Below are 13,074 nucleotides of genomic sequence, written 5' to 3' on the forward strand. Positions count from 1 at the left end.
ACTTACTCCTGTGATTCTTTTTTCCTACTTGTGACCTCTAGGGCTGCCTATAAATGTGCTCGTTGGTGTTCTAATTAGAACGTGTTGGAGCAGTCTTCATTAATCAAGCCAGCTCCATATTCTAATAAGAATGCTACAGCATTGCTGCGGTATCATGTTCAGACTCTGTACGTTTTAAAATGGCTGTGGGTGGTTTAACTGAACCTTGTCAAATGAGGTTTAGATAAAGCAGGGGCAGGCAAAAATTTAGAAAATTAATATTTATCTGCAGCTGGGAACCAGATGGTGCTGAGCAGCCAGTGGGGGGGGGGGGTGGATTCATTTTTTAGGGGGCCCGTGGGCCGGATAGAATGGCCTCATGGGTCAGATCCAGCCCGTGGGCCATATTTTGCCTGCCCTTGAGTTAAAGCATTCTGCAGCCATTTTTAAACATGTGGGGGCTTAATACATGTGACGGGGAGGCATTTTAATTAGTGTGGCTGCCTGGGAACTTCTCTAATTAAAACAACCCCACCACCTCTGAGCATGTGTATAGGCATCCTACATGTCTCCTCTTTAAAAGTGCCTGCTTTTCCTCATTCATCTTGTAAAACACCTCTATCCAGTCAAAATAAGGGGTAAGGGCACCTAAGTTTTCATTATGCTGAAATGTAAGCACCCAGATCTCATGTAAATGTAATCTAGATGTGGCCCTAAATTACCTGTATTGGGTCCTATAGAAAAGCACTTAAGGACATGTGTAACATAACTCCATGAGTTATGTTAAACTTGAAATCAGTGGGATGCACACTAGATGCGATTCCACACCATTAAAGTCAATAGGAGTTGACTGTGGATTTTAATTTGGAGTCATAGGATGCTACTTTTTGGTTTAAGTGTGTATTTGGTTGGATCAAGGCTGTACAGACCAGCTGCAGGTGCAGGCTAATTCCCTCACTAGCCTGCTGCCATAGTAACCTGCACCTGTGGGGTTTCTGTCTGGCTTCTAGGGCCCTCTGTCTAGTCAGTTTCTGCCCTTAAAGGAGTAGGCACCTTAATGCCCTGGAATACCAACCTGTAATAAATGACTATGCATATGCTTGTTAGTAGATAAAAATTAAGTCTTGTACAAAAGTCTTATTAAAAGTAAGTTCCAGTGGGCACATCTATACAGAGACAATCATAGCAGCCTGGGGCAAATCAGCCTGTGTGGGGCCCAGACATGGTGGTGAGAAGGGTGGAGGGTGGCATGAGCCAGACATGAAGCCAGCCTGGCTCCACAGGGTCCCCCAAAGTGCAGGGCCCAGGGCAGTCACCCCAGTTCACCCCCTCCCATCCCAAGAGTTGACCCTGCATCTACACATGCAGAAAATTCAGGCTCATTAAACCGGTCCCCCTGCATTCATCTAAACATGTGACTTGGAAGCACATTTGCTCCTGATGGGTGCAGTACAGGTTAGGGCTGCTCTTGCCCTGCTTTGTCTCTTCCATCTGGCAGGGGTAGCTCCAGGCTCCCCCATGTGCCAGCCCTGGGCTGGCAGGGTGCACAGGGGGCTGGTTCCAATTTCTGTGGGGCAGGAGAATGCTGTTCCAGTTGCTGGGTATCTGCCACCCAGCCATGTGGAGATCAGGATGGGTTTTGGACTCTATATGGTTGGGGGGAAGCTGCCCAGCCGCTGGGACATCTCTCACAGCCATGTGGAGATCAGGCCTGGTCCTGATTTCCTCCTTGTCAGCATCTGTACATGCGCTTTTGTGTATTAGTTTAATGTGCTGATTTCTAGTACCTGTAGCTATAGGTACTAGAAAACGGTGCATTAGAATAAACTACTATGCAGTAATTGCTGCACATGTGTAAACACTGACACATTACTGTGCATTAGATTAGTCTAATGCACAGTAAAACATGTCATATAAACACACCCAGTGTGTCTTAACAATAAAGGGTTGCTTTTAAAAAAAAAAATGTTATGTGCTTTTTGTGAAATACTTAGTATGTAAACTAGACATTAGGATACTAGACTGAGAATCACTAAGTTGTGGTTCTATGAAAGTTGTGGTTCTATGTCTAGCTTTGTCATGTGTTTGTGACTTGGGGCAAGTCACTTAACTTTACTAGGCAAGATCCTCAATTTTCTGCCTGCTTAATATTGTGAGGATAATTATGTTTCTAATAGGGTATTGAGCTTTCATTTGTGAGCTCAAATTACCACATAGAAAATATTTATTTTCCAAAACAAACCAGTGTAATGTTTCAAATGCCTCTGAGTTTTTAAGTATACTTTTAAGAGTAATAGGCTTTCCTGGAACCTTAGTACACTTCTCAGGTGACTAAAAGCAACCTTTGGCTGTGCTCTCATAAGACATCCAAGGAATGCACAAATAGCACTGGAATGCATTCATTCACGGATGTCCTTTATTGCTTAATTAAATAAGAAACTAAAATGTCTCCCCGTTTAAGATGGGCTTAACACTCTTGTACTAAGAGAATCTATTGTATCTTGATAGCAACTAAATCTGTCTGTAGCAGCTTGCAAACTTTAATAATGTAACATTCTTTTCAAAAGTACTGGTACAATTGTCAATGAACTGACTACCTCAAGGCTATTGGAGCTAGATCAACAATGTTAAGGTAGGTAAAATGGGAGGATCAGATAGACTCAAGGTTTTGAAACTTGTAATTCAGGAGCCAAGAGGATGTTTTTAGAACTATTTTTTTCTCAGCCCACCCTATATAAATTTGTTATCTTCCCAATAGCGTGCCTTTCTGTTAGGAATATTTTAATTATTATTTAGTTTTTATATTATTGGAGCACCTGTCCTTCACCTGGTTAGGGCATATTGTGTAAGGCACTGTGCAAAAATATAATAAATGATGCCATGGTTCAAAGAGCTTACGGTTTAAAAGGCAAGATGTAACAATGTGTGGATGAGACAAAAAAGAAAAACCAGGCCAGGTACTGTAAGACACATGCAATTAGTTGCTCAGTAGCAGCAATCACTATCAGCTACCTGCCTAGCCATTGTCAGAACATATGTTTATAAATATTCCATATAGGCAAATTATACTAGCAAAATAATTATATCAAAAATACTTTCAACTAAAAAAATAGTACTTAGACAAAGTGATGTTTACTTTAGGTAGTAATTATTAACTCTAGAGATACCTTAATTACACCTTCAGAAACATGATCCCGTCCATATCTTCAAAGAGTTCTACAATTTCTCCATTATTTTCCCTGCTGAGTTGAAAATTGCCTCTTTTTTAAACCTGCCTCTCCTTTCAGTCCATTTTTTTCAATTTTGGCTCCTTTTCTCAGTCCATATCAGCAAAGTTGGTGTGGAACATTTTCCTCTGCAAGTTCTGAAATCAGTAACACAAGTTCTTTCTTTAGTGTTACACCTTCTTAGCTTATCACGTTTTTCACATCTCTTCTAAAATATTTCTTCCTCTGCCATTATTTTTTTAACATTCTATTTCTACATGGTTGGTGTTTTGAGATACAGTTTGCACAAAAGCTGCCATGCCATGTAGGACCCCAGTTAAGCATGGTATTTGTGCCTAACTTCAAGTATGAGAGTAATCCTACTTCAAGTGGTGGGATTATTTAGGTGTTTAAAATTAGGCCTAACATTGTAAATACAATAGTTGAGATCCTCAGCTGACTTCATGACCTCAGATAATCATAGAATCAGAGAGAAGAAAGAATCTCATGGGGCATCTAAGTCAGCCCCTTGCATAAATACAGGATGTGCTATTCATAAACCATACTTGACACGTACTTATTCAGCTTCTTAAAAATTTCCAAGTAGATCCTACAACTTCCCTGGGCAGCTTGTTTCATTGTCTTACTATTCTAATAGTAACACTTTTTTCTGAGATTTTATCTACATCTGTTTGGCTGCAGTTCAAACCCATTGCTTCATGTCCTGCACTCTGTTTCAAGAGAGAACAGTTGTTCTTCCTCTTCTTTATGGCAACCTTTCAAATATTTGAAAACTGCTATCAGGTCCCCACTTAATCTCCTTTTCTCCAAACTAAACATACTTAGTTCTCTCAACCTTTCCCTGTATGGCTTGCATTCCAATTCCTTTATCATCTTTGTCACTTGTCTCTGGATCCTATCCAGTTTCTGTATATCTTTTTAAAATTGCAGAGCCCAGAACTGCGCACAAGTTCCAGCTAAGACCTAACAAGCACCAGGTAGAATGATATTACCTCCTTTGTCCTACATACAATAATCCTATTGATGCAGCCTAAAATTGCATGTGTGTTGGTTTGTGACAGCATAACATTGCTGCATTGCTGACTCATGTTAAATCTGTGACCCATCATAACTCCCAGATCCATCCCAGCAACACTACTGCCCAACTGGTTATCTCCCATCTGTATGTATGCATGTTTGGTTTTAGTTTCCTAGGTGTAACATCTTACATTTGTCTTTGATGAATTTCATTTTCTTGTCTATATTCAGGTTCTCTGATTTGTCAAGACCCTTTTGTACCATAGGGTCATGGAAAAAGAGGACTGCAAGGGACATCAGGGGGTCATCTGCAATCCCTGGCTCAAGACTGGATCATCCCTGTCTAAATCATTTCATCCAGTGTTTGTCTAACCTTTTTTTAAAAACGTCCAAGGATGTAAGCTCCACAGTCTCTCTAGGTAATCTGTTCCAGTGCTTAAACATAGAAAACTTTCCTAACGTCCGCTCTCAATTTCCTTTGTTGAAATTTAATCTTATTTCTTGTCCTGTTCTCTACAGCCACAAAGAAGTGTCTTTCACTTCTTTTCTAACCACTTTTCATATATTTAGAGACTGTTATCAAATCCTGATGTTTTCTCTTCCCCGGACTAAATAATGTCTTCCAACATTTCCTTGTAAAGCATGTTTCTTAGATCTCTATTCATTTTTGTTGCTTTCTGCTGGTCTCTTTTCAATTTGCTTTTGTCTTTTTTGAAGTGTGGTGCCTAAAACTGGACTCAGTACTGCAGATGAGACCTCACCGCTGCTGAATTTAGCCTATGAATCACTTCCCTTGAGCTGTAGGCTGCACCCTTGCTAATACAATCCAGTATGTTACTAACTTGTTCCAAAAAAGAAAAAAGAAAAAAGGAAAAAAAAGAAGAATCTACACTTGACTTATATACAGCTTGTAGCCCAATATAATGCCCAGGTCCTTTTCTGTAGTACTGCAGCCTAACGGGTCATTTTAATAAGGAATTGAATTGTTCTGTCATAAACGCAGTACTTTGCATTTGTCCTCCTTCTTCTTATCTCATCCTCCAAAATGTTTGCAGCCCTCCTAACGTTGCATCATCTGCAGATTTGATCAATATACTCTTTCCCTGCATCCAAGTCATTATTAACAATATTAAACAGCACTAGACCAGAACAGACACCTGTGGAACCCTGCTCGAAACCTGCCATTTTGACATTGCTCTGTTTATAGTTCTTTGCTTATGGTTATTCAGGCAATTTTGGCCGACTGGTGCCGCCTTAGCGAGGGCGGGGGGCACGTGCCCCTCCCCCCCCCGCAACCAGTTCTGCCAACTGGGGAGGGGGTCCCCCTGCAGCCGATCCTGCTGACTGGCGGGGGTGGGGGGGTCCCCTGTGGCCAATCTCACTGCCTGGGGAGATCCCGTGGGTAATCCCGTGATGGCCAATTGCTGCAGCTGATAGCTACAGCTGCTTACGGGAGTGGCTGTAGCCGCTTCTGGGAGCAGCTGCAGTGTTTGGCCAGTGCTTGCAGGGGGAGCACCGGAGCTCCTGCCTCCCCCCCTGCCCATCACCTAAGCGGTGAGCATGGCCAGTCACGGGGTACACCAGTGCTCTCAGGGGGTGCACATGTACCACCATGCACCTCCTACATGTTGCCACTGCAGCCAATCATGAATCTACCTAACAGTAATTCTGTCTAGCCCACATTTCTCTAGTTTACTGATGACACTAAAATCTAGGTATATTATGTCCACTGTCTTTCCTTGATCAGTCAAACTGGTTATGCTGTAGAAGAAGGAACTTACATTGACTTGGCATGATTTGTTCTTACTTACACATACCTTTCCCCCAAAACTTAGCCTCCTAAAATTGGGAGAGTTGATTTTCTGCCAGGAATAGAGGCACCCCACTTTGATTCCTTTTTGCAGCAATAGTGGCATTTCTATTCAGGTAGCTGAGGGAGTCAATTGACTTAATGGTTCAGTGTTTTTCACTGCATAGATGCTAACAATCATCTCTCCTTTTTAATATTGGAGGCATGACATGGATGGGAACGCGCCGCACCCCAAGGGTCCCCTCGGGTTCTGCGGCCCCCCCCCCGGCACCTCAGAGACAGCCACCCAGACGGAGCCCTTGGTTCCGGCCTCCATGCAGACGGAGCCCCTGGCTCTCAGCTGCGGGGGCTGCCTGCCCCTTTTTCAGGCTCTGGGGCCTGGGAGCATGGTGACCTCCCCTTGTGGGGTCTGCTCCCTTTTGGGGTCTCTGGCGCGCCAGCTGGAGGAGCTCCAGGCCACAGTCCAGAGACTGTGTGCCATCAGGGACTGCGAGCAGGAGATAGACTCCTACTGCCAGGCCCTTCTCCCCCAGGAGGCAGAGGGTAGACCACAGTCTCCCTCCAGGCCAAAGGAGGACTCCGGGACCTCCCGCTCTGTCCAGCCAGGGGCATGGACCACGGTGGTCAAGGGCCCTAAGGCCCGCCGCACCAAGGCCCCTGCCCCGCCAGAGCTGAGCAACAGGTACGCACCTCTTGCTGCTCCAGCAGAGCCTGCTGAGTTGCCGGCTCCCACAGGCAACATGGGCCCAACTGCAGCTACCACCCCTACTCTCCCCAAGACAAAATGTAAGGTGTTTGTTGTGGGAGACTCCCTCCTGAGGGGGATTGAGGGGGCAATCTGCCACCCTGACCCCTTAGCCCGGGAAGTCTGCTGCTGCCCGGGGGCCCGCATCCGGGACATTGCGGAGAGGATCCCCAAGCTCCTCAAACCCACAGACCACTATCCCATGCTCCTAATTCATGTGGGCACCAATGACACGGCTCGGAGTGCTCCCAGCCGAGTCATGAGGTGCTACAGGGATTTGGGAGTGGGGCTAAAGGGTCTGGGGGCACAGGTGGTGTTCTCATCGATCCTCCCAGTCTTAGGCTATGGGCCGAGGAGGGAGAGGAGGATCCACATGGTCAACCAAAGACTGCGGCACTGGTGTCGTCAGGAAGGCTTTGGCTTTAATGACCACAGCCCGCTCTTTGGTGAGAGAGGCAGCGAGCTGCTGGGAAGAGATGGCCTCCACCTCTCTCCCCTAGGGAGGAGGCTCTTCTCAGCCAGACTCCTCAAGGGAGCGATCCTCAATGCACAAACTAAGTCTATTCCATCTTGGAGGAAAGGTAGCAAGAGGGCACAGCAGCCCCCCTGGCTCTCCAGGGACCTAGCAGACCTCCTGAGGCTAAAAAGAAAGGCCTACAAAGGATGGAGGATGGGAGTCACCTCCAAGGAGGATTATTCTGCACTGGTCCAGTCCTGTAGGGAGCAGACCAGGAAAGCCAAGGCTGCAACTGAACTCCAACTAGCTTTGAGCATCAAGGACAATAAAAAGTCCTTTTTCAGATATGTGGGGAGCCGGAGGAAAAGCAGGGGCAACATTGGACCCCTGCTGAACCAGATGGGGCAACTGACAACTGACACCCAGGAAAAAGCCAACCTATTAAATAGGTACTTTGCGTCGGTCTTTCATCAGTCCCATGGGATGCCCATGCCCGCTACGGGACAGGGAAGTCCGGGTGAGGGTGATCCCCTGCCCTCCATTGATGCTGACTTCATGAAGGAACATCTTGAGAAGCTGGATACCTTCAAGTCAGCCGGCCCTGACAATCTACACCCCAGGGTACTCAAGGAGCTGGCAAGCATCATAGCCCAGCCTCTAGCATGGATCTTTGAAAACTCTTGGCGCTCTGGTGTAGTGCCCGAAGACTGGAAGAAGGACAATGTGGTGCCTATCTTCAAGAAAGGGAGGAAAGTGGATCAGGCTAACTATAGGCCCATTAGCCTGACTTCTATCCCGGGGAAGATCTTAGAAAAGTTTATTAAAGAGGCCATCCTTAATGGACTGGCCGACGCCAACATCTTAAGGGATAGCCAGCATGGGATTGTTGCGGGTAGGTCTTGCTTGACCAATCTCATTTCCTTCTATGACCAGGTGATCTATCACCTGGACAAGGGAGAAGAGATTGATGTCATATATCTTGACTTCAAAAAAGCCTTCAATCCGGCTTCCCATGATCACCTCTTAGAGAAACTGGCCAATTGTCGCCTTGGGTCCTCTATGATCCACTGGCTGGAAAATTGGCTCCGTGGTCGGACCCAGAGGGTAGTAACTGATGGAAGTCACTCATCATGGTGTCCGGTGACCAGTGGGGTCCCCCAAGGCTCTGTCCTTGGACCCATACTGTTCAGCATCTTCATTAATGATGTGGACACTGGAGTCAGAAGCGGACTGGCCAAGTTCACCGATGACACCAAACTTTGCGGCAAAGCATCCACACCAGAAGACAGGTGGGTGATCCAGGCTGACCTGGACAGGCTCAGCAAGTGGGCGGATGAGAATCTGATGGTGTTCAATGCTGATAAATGCAAGGTTCTCCACCTTGGGAAGAAAAACCCGCAGCATCCTTATAGGCTCTGCAGTGCTATGTTGGCTAGCACTATGGAAGAAAGAGACTTGGGGGTCATCATTGACCACAAGATGAACATGAGCCTGCAGTGCGATGCTGCGGCTAGTAAAGCGACCAAAATGCTGGCTTGCATCCATAGATGCTTCTCAAGCAAATCCCAGGACGTCATTCTCCCCTTGTACTCGGCCTTGGTGAGGCTGCAGCTGGAGTACTGTGTCCAGCTTTGGGCTCCACAATTCAAAAAGGATGTGGAGAAGCTTGAGAGAGTCCAGAGAAGAGCCACATGCATGATCAGAGGTCAGGGAAGCAGACCCTACGATGACAGGCTGAGAGCCCTGGGACTCTTTAGCCTGGAAAAGCGCAGGCTCAGGGGTGCTCTGATGGCCACCTATAAGTTTATCAGGGGTGACCACCAGTATCTGGGGGAACGTTTGTTCACCAGAGCACCCCACGGGATGATGACTAGGTCGAATGGTCATAAACTACTACAAGACCGTTTCAGGCTGGACATAAGGAAGAATTTCTGTACTGTCCGAGCCCCCAAGGTCTGGAACAGCCTGCCACCAGAGGTGGTTCAAGCACCTACATTGAACACCTTCAAGAGCAAACTGGATGCTTATCTTGCTGGGATCCTATGACCCCAGCTGACTTTCTGCCCTTTGGGCAGGGGGCTGGACTCGATGATCTTCCGAGGTCCCTTCCAGCCCTAATGTCTATGAAATCTATGAAATATATTTTCCACTAAACAAGATAATCTTTCTTAGCTCAATTTCGCTATTAGACTGATGGATCTGTAATTCCCTAGGTCATCCTTCCCTCCCCCACCCACCTTTAAAAAAAAAATATGGGTACCACGTTAATATTTCTTCAGTTCTCTGGGATTTTGTCTGTCACCCATGATTTTGCAAATATTATTACTGGTGTCTCTGAGATTTCTACAGGTAGTTCTTTCAGGATCCAGAGGCAGAGTTTGTCAGGTCCTGCTGACTTAAATTCATTTGTATTTGTTAAAAGATATTTGACATGCTCTTTTATCAAGATCCACAGTCTTTCCCCTTCTTTGTCTATATTAATTTTGATAGCTGTCTGGTTGCTGTTAGTTTTGTTGTGAAGACTGAGACAAAGTAGTCATTCAGCAGCTCTGCTTTCTTGGGGGTCTTCTGTTACTAGTTAACTCTTGCTTTGGAGCACTGGACTTACAGATTTCCTGGTCTTCTTTTTCATCTAGTATAAAAAAAATACCACCTCAGTCCTTGATTCTAACATCTCTTGCCAGGTGTATCATTTTTTGCCTTTGTTTTCCTGCTTTGTCCTTGCAAGTTCTTGCTATTCTTTGATGTACATGCTTAGTGATTTGCATTTCCTTGCTGAGAAGTCCTAAGTTATTTGAGCTGTTATTATTCCTCCAAGTTCAACACAGCAAGTTCACAAGTTCAGTAAGTTCATTACATAAAGAGTTCATTACATAAAGTGCCTTCTATATAACTCCTGCATTTCCAAGTACATGTATTACAAGCCGTCATGGTTCTGAAACTGTTGTTCTGAGCACTTGCAGCTGTCTTTGAGGTGATTCTGTGCTGCCTGTCCTAAAAACATCTGTAGGTTGGGCCTTAAGAACTGAAAGCTAATCACGTTAAAAACTGAAGCATTCAAAATTTACAAGGTACTTTTGAAATGTGGACTTCATTATTTATGACATCATGCATAAAAGAGACAGATGTAGGAAGCAACTGGAGGCCCCAGTTTAACACGGTAGTTTAGCGTATGCTTAAGCCTGTCTCTGTTCAACAAAACACTTAATCGTGCGCTTAATTTCAACCATGAAAATCAGTGGTACCTAAGAACTCTGACTGCCCTGCCTCTGGTACACCGCAACCATGAAGCCTCTGTGCCTCTCATTCCTGTTCTCTTTGCTCTAAACCCCCCCAAACAAGGCAATGTAGCTGCCTTAGATGGTATAGCAGCCCCCAGAGTCTGACACCCCTTGCTGCTGTGTTCTCCCTAACTTCCTATCTTTTTCCTGCTATGGCTTTGATACAAAATTGGTGATCTTGGGAGGCTGCCCCTAGAGGCCAGAGTAGCCCCTTTTGGTGTCTTCCCTCGAGACAGTCCTCAAGGCTTTTCTGCCCCCAAAAGCAGTCTTGGGGCGTCTCCTTATGGGCACCAATCAGGCCCTAAATGTGGCCTACCTGCCCTAATAATGCCTTATGGAGCTCTAATCATGACCTCCAGTCTCCCCCATAGCCACGCCTGTACCTTGTGGCTTTAAGTCTAATTTCATTCACTAGAACTCCTAGCCCTTGTAGGTGGCTTCCTCACTCTCTCAGCATCTCTCTCGCCCAGCTCCTGACCTTTGCAGGGTGCACCCTCTTTCTCTTTGCCCTTTGCAGGGCTCAAAGCACAGACTGCCTCCCCAAGACACCCTCATGACTTCCACTCCTTTGGTAAAACACAAAACAAAATCTCAACCAACTGGTTTCCAACTCAGAACACAAACCCCACCTTTAGTCTCTACCTGCTGCAAGAACCCTACCTCCAATCTATTGGCTCCCACCCAGCCTTCTGGGTATCTTCCTGGGTCTGCAGTTTTCTCTCTTGCTGCCTTTACTGGCAGGAGTTCCTTTTACTCTACAGGTCAGGGCCACTCCCTCTGCTCTGGCTCAGAAGCTGAGCTTGTATCCCTCCGTGCACAACTCTTCCTGCCTCTTAGATTCTCTACTATACATAAGTGGTTCTTAGCCCAATAATCAACCTGCTTCTACTGCATTGCCATCACTGTCTAATACCCATCTGGAGCTCTGTCCTTCTTGCCTACTGTGAAGCACCTAGCTTGCAGCCCCATAGCCCCTTATCTTGGCTTTGCCCTGGTTGCATACTCAAATGTAGCTGGCCGTAGCTCAGCTGCTCTTTCCTTCTTAAAGTGATAGGGACCTTTGCCCCCTGTTACAGATGCTGAGTGCATATCAGCAAGCATACTCAAGACACAGTAAGAGACACAGTGGAACTCAGGAGTTGTCCCTAATGACTGGAAAAAGCTGAACGTGGTTCTCATCTTTAAGAATGGAAAAAGGGATGACCCTGCCAATTATGGACTGGTCAATCTGACTTCGGTCCTGGGGAAGATCTTTAAAAAAATGTTAAGGAGGCCATCAACCACAAGCTTGCATCTGGTGGGGTACTGAGAAGCAACCAGCATAGCTTCGTAGAGGGGAGATCATGCCTAAGAAACCTAGTGTCCTTTTATGACCAGGTAACTAATAACCTGGACATGGTACAGGAGGTGGATGTCATCTACCTAGATTTCAGCAAGGCCTTTGATATTGTTTCCCATAAAATCATCTCAGTTAAGTTGGAGAGTACTGGCCTAGACCAGGCTACAGGGAGGTGGATTGGGAACTGGCTCAGTGGTCGATCCCAACAAGTCATAATTGGTGGGGTGGCCTCATCCTGGAAGGCCATCTCCAATGGTGTACCCCAGGAGTCTGTGCTCGGGCCCATGCCCTTTAACATCTTTATTAATAACCTGGATGAAGGAGTGAAAAGTGCAATGATTAAGTTTGCAGATGATACCAAGCTGTGGGGACAAGCGGGCACATCAGAGGACAGGTCAAAGATTCAGGAAGACCATGACAGGCTGGTCCTATGGACTCTGAGCAAAACCATATGAGGTTCGACAGGGACAAATGCTGGGTCTTTCATCTGGATAGGAAGAACCCTCACCATATCTATATGTCCCCAGGAACAATCAGTGGGGAGCAAGAAGCCCTCCCTGTGGGGGGACCCATGATAGGGGTAACCTGCCCCCAGACAAAACCCCCTGAAATCAGGGGTCACTTACCTATTTTAGGCCACTGGGCACAGGACAAACCATGCTGGGAAGAAACCCTCACGTGGTTCATCAGCCGCACTTATCTACAGCTGGAGCCGGCACAGGCGGATGACGTCATTAATGAATGCCACCCAGCCAGGATAAAAGCCGGCACCAATGGAGAGCAAGAGAGGGCGGTGGAGGCAGCTGAGGCTGTGGAAGCTCTCTATGCTGGTCGCAGGCAGTGCCGGCATGAAGGAAAAGATCAGGCTCAAGGAAGAGCGGTGGAAGACCTCAACGGGGGCAGAGACCTGGAGTAGCATCAAGGGACACACTAAGGCACAGGCACTAGGGCTGTGACAGTGGAAGGGCTAGTTAGCCTGACCTCCCCTCTCTTCCCAGCCTTCTTTTTTTCCTATGCCCTTTCTTTTTTTTTTTGTGCCTGTACCCTTTGATTTTTTTCTTGTCCTTTTTTTTTCCCGAGCATTACCATTAGCTCTACTTTGATGGGGTATGGGTGGTGCTCGGAGGACAGGAGCAGCCTGCAGACTTAACAAACAGCCGACAGGTGGCCAGAGGGACATCCAGGAGAGTTGGGCATCCAGCCGCCCCAGAGCACAACA

The sequence above is a fragment of the Alligator mississippiensis genome, chromosome 1 (genome assembly GCF_030867095.1).
Source record: "Alligator mississippiensis isolate rAllMis1 chromosome 1, rAllMis1, whole genome shotgun sequence".
In the NCBI taxonomy this organism is placed as follows: Eukaryota; Metazoa; Chordata; order Crocodylia; family Alligatoridae; genus Alligator; species Alligator mississippiensis.